The sequence below is a fragment of the Malania oleifera genome, chromosome 6, assembly GCF_029873635.1.
Source record: "Malania oleifera isolate guangnan ecotype guangnan chromosome 6, ASM2987363v1, whole genome shotgun sequence".
Lineage (NCBI taxonomy): Eukaryota > Viridiplantae > Streptophyta > Magnoliopsida > Santalales > Ximeniaceae > Malania > Malania oleifera.
In genome coordinates, this window is record NC_080422.1 from 18,499,359 (window position 1) to 18,504,458 (window position 5,100).

Consider the following 5,100-nt stretch of genomic DNA (forward strand, 5'->3'; position numbering starts at 1 on the left):
ATTGATGGAATCCACGTCCCAGTATTGGGATTGACGATACCCCCTTGAGAAAGCTTATAAGTTTAAATTATGTCAAACCCTGCAGATGAATTTTGAATTGAGCATATCAATTAATCAAATTGTCAGTCATTTATTTAATAAATGGGCATCTGTAATCTTTACATGGGGAGATAAATAAGCATTTAATAATAGGAGCTCAAAATTTAATTTCGAATATGACAAGGAGTGCAATTATAATTCTTTAGTGGTATGAATTATAATTAACGTAATTAAGGATAAATTCAGGTCGAATTAAGAATTCTTAATTACGTGGAAAGCATTAGTCATATTTGCCCAGAGGTCCCTGTTGTATATACATGCGCTCCATTCAGCATCAAAGAGAGAAGAAAAAACTCTCACAGAGGCAGACATTTTTGTGAGAGAAGAAAACCTTAGTAGCCGCTTATGAGCCCACTCTCTCAGAATTAAGATGTGTTCAAGGAATACGGTAGAAGATTCCTGGTCATCTTCAAGAGCTCGTTTTTGTACTTGTAGATTTGGGATCAAACTAGATAGATCTCGTAGGTATAATCCTAATCACGTAATTAGGGATTGCATGATTTGGTAATTTTTTTTTGTTATCCATATGCACTACAACCGGATCTTAGGGCTATTCCAAAAGTCCCTTTAATTGGTATCAAAGTCTCAGTTGATATTGTATACGGATAATAATACCGTGTTCTTCGAAAATCGAATCAATGCATGCTTGAGTTAGAACGTGTGTATGCACTAACATCTGTTTTGCAGTGTTTAGTCCGGCAATTAAGGTCACATGAATGTATGTTTTGTGATTGCGATTGTTTATTGCAAGATTCGTAGCACGTGAACTCCAGTTATGGAGGCATAGGATTTTGTAATCTGATGTAGTTTTATCACACGAATGCATGTTTTATGATTGCGATTGTTTATTACAAGATTCGTAGCATGTGAACTCCAATTATGGAGGCATAAGATTTTGTAATCTAATGCAGCTTCATATAAGAAGGAGGCACAATTGTGGCGTGTGTATAGCAGTGGCGAAAAATAGGAAAAACCCTAGAACAGTGATGCGATTTTTCGTTCCTTTTTTGAATTTGAATTTGAATTTGAATTTGAATTTAAATTTAAATTTACGTGGACCCCTGCGACTTGACTGAGTAGGTTGAAAATGATATATATATATATATATATATATATATATATATATCTATTTATTTATATTTAAAAAAAAACATTCCTAACCTTTTCATAGCAAACCCATAAACGCTCCTAAACCACTTCATTTCACAGCAAGCCTGTTGACCTTATAGGTCACGCCCTGGTTTTGATAATGACAAATACTCTTGTATTTAATAAATATCTAGTTCATGTGTAAGTTCATATTAGTATATCATCAATGGCACGTGAAAGCTCAAAAGCTTGAAGACAAACTCTTGATCTTAATTGTAATAATCTTAGTGAAATTTGTCTGTAATAGTAATTAGGGTATTCGGTTTGTAATAAGCACACATATCACATGCATGATTTATTTTGTAAGCTCAAACCAGATACAAATCAAAAATGACCTTAGAAAGACCTTAGGGTGTCGACCGACACCGAACTTTCTCGGTGTCTTCAATTTGGACCCCAAGTGCCCATAGGAAACACACACTTACACATATGTTTGTTAGGCACTTGAATAGGACTTGTTTGATTCAATACGGGACCGAAATGCACACTTGGTGCACTTTCGGTCGACTGGCCAACACAGTTCACTTTGGCCTGGTCAACTGAACCGGCCCTGGGTCAACAGTTTGACCAAGGCCCGGTCGATCGAACTTCACAGTTCATTTCTTGCCGGTCGACCGAACCACCTAAGAGTCAACATTTTGACCTCCCGGTCGACCGACCACTTTTGTACTCCAACTACCTAGTCGACCGGAGGGTCCTCGGGAGAAATCCCAGTGGTCTGGTCGACCGAACCATGCAGTTCAAAAAAGGCCCGGTCGACCGAACCTCGGAAGATTGGGAAATCTCCCTCCCCGGTCGACCGAGCCTTTCAGTTCAAAAGTCCCCTAGTCGACTGAGCCATTTGAGTCCTGGTCGACTGAACCATTTCTGGTCAACCAGACCTCTCGGGTTGTTCCTTTTTTTTTTTTTACCACAGTTAAATATTTTAAACAGGGTTAAATTGATTTAAATATCATTAAACTTTTCCAATAATCCCTAATAGGTCCCTAACGGTCATAATTTTCAGTATGTCTATATATACTCTTTCATTTGGTGGATTAAGCATTGATTAACAAAAAGATCAAGAAAATCTCTCTCAAGCAAAAATACTTTCTTTTGATTCTCATTTGCTCACACTCTTCCAAATACACTTTAACTTACATTCAATACTCGTAAAATCATTTGTAAGTATTCTTGAGTGCTTAGATAGGAAGGTTCACTCTCTCTTGGTTGTGAGATTGATATAATTTTATTGAGAGCTGAACCAAAAGGATTCTTAGGGTACTTAGCCAATAAGTTCATCCTAAGAAGACTTTACTAGGTCTTCTGAGATTGCATATTTGTTGCAATATCTTAAGAAGCCCATTTTTGCTTTTGGTTGCGAAATATTTTCAAAATCATTTACAAATATCTATTGCTCTTTATTTTGAAAACCATTTGAGGAGATATTTGTATTTGAGGTGAAACATCTTTGTTGCAATATTTATTCACTCAAATATTCTTGCTGAAAACAAAGATCCTATTGATTGAGATATTCTATTGATTGATATTCTTAAGGCTTGCTTGGTGTTATGTGTAAACATGTTTGATTGAATATTTTGAGATACACATATTATTATTGATACACTCACGTACTCATTACATTGATAGAAAACATCTTTGAGAGTTAAACTACTTAGACCACATTGAGCTTACATTATTAAATCATCTGTGGTGTTTGTGTTTGTGCGCATTTGTGGTACAAATCTGCTTTACGTGAAAGTACTCATATATTGTACCGTTTGATTGTATACCTGAGAGATTCCAGGCGTGGCCTGAGAGGGCGGTAATCCAGCCCGGTAAGGATTGGTGTAAAGGTTGAGGTCAGCCATGTGGTAATTTGACCTGGTTTGTATAGGTGCCGCTACACCCGTTTAAGTGAGCAAGTTATTGTGATAATCCTTGTGTTGGTTAGCCAAGGCGGGGACGTAGGCAGTTGGCCGAACCTCGATAACATATCTGCATGTCATCCTTTCTTTACTGCTTTCTGGTGCTTGTGTGATTATTTAAACTGCTTTATTTAATTTCTGGTATATTTACATTATTTGCACTAGATTGACCATAGGCTTGTGAACATACTGCTGTTAGGAGGAATACCTAGGAGATAAATTTTAAAAATACCAATTCACCCCCCCTCTTGGGATCACGGTAAAGCTAACAAAGCCCATAAACCCCAAACTCTTTTTTCCGACTCTGCTTCTTTCTCTTTACAATCCCACATATGCGTTCAAGTTATCAATGAATTGGGTCTCTGTGTTTCATCATCAGCTTCAACGTGGAATTTCTTCATTGCCCGCAACAATCAACATCTCCTGTTGCTGTTAGTTGAAGGCTAAACGACCGGAACATGGTTTCAGGTTTGGGGGAATTGGGGAAATGGGGAATGAGGGTTAGGGAGGGACTAGAAGAGGAAGATGTCATGCGGGTGGAAGATGGTAGATGGAGCTTCAGATTTCAGAATTAGAACATGAAAGTTGAATTGTTGGAACTGGAACAGGAAGATGGCATGCGGGGTGTAGGTACGGGTGCGACATGTAACGACCTGCTTAATTTCTATGTTTTTATTTTATTTTTATACCATGACATTCTACATGCTCTAATACCATACTGGGGATGAACCCAAATGTTAGCCTAAGCAGCGAGAAGCATAAATCAAATAAACATATCCATAAATCATTATATACAATACAATACCAGAGTACTAACATGTTTTCCAAATTATACACATATCACTGTTCCCAAAAGATCCCTCAACTAGCTAAGGCTATACAAAAATACTCCCACAATACTCACTTTAATATCAGGGCAGTACTAAAGCCCTTCTATCTACGAGCCTGGTCTGCTCGCCTACCTGAATCACTTGAAAAATGGTTCAACACTGGGATGAGCCAACACTCAGTAAGACAAAATATGCTATTACTAGTGTGTGATAAATGAGCTACAATATTATTAAATCTGTTTCTATATCATCATGTATAACTGGATATGTAAGTACAGTACAAGTAATGAAATACACCACCCTTTCCATGTTGTTTAACATAACGGTATTGTAGGTTACTATTCAAAATACTTCTAGTGTACATAAGTATGTTCCTTGTTTATGTAAAGTTGTATATACATAGTAGTAACTGAAAACTTTCCCTATGGATAATTGTGTGTCATGATTTAACCCCTCATGACAGGGTTGTGTGGCCCGTAGGGGAGATCTACACTAGCTGGCTGACCAAGGTAAATCACTATACTCCATCGGTCTGATCTGCCCACCTCAACCCATATCTGATGGGGAGCCTATCCACGTCAAGGGCCTAGGTGATCGACCTACTACCACATATTATTTAAATAGGTGGTTGCGCTCACAACTATATGATACTATATAATATATCTCTATATACAACTATATGATTTACCATGATTCTGAAATAACCGTAATAACCATGATGTTGCATAAACTGTAACTATAATTCATACATCATAATACTAAGAACTATATAATCATAACACTGATAACTGCATAATCATAGTACTGAAATTCGTATAATCATGGTATTGAAATTCATAAAATCATGATTCTGAAATTCATAAAACATATCTCCGTACTATATTCATATATGTCAAGCCACACCATACTTTAATACTTAATATTCATAATTTAATAAACTGTATAATATTTTGAAATTACCTAGCATAGCATATTTCCCTTACCCGACTACTGGAAAGCCCATATGGTATACTAGCCTAATACCCGCAGGGCTTCCTACACAACACCTTGAAAACAATATTTGGCAGAAAAAAATATCAGTATTTCTTCGCCTACATTATTTCCTATAACGGTCA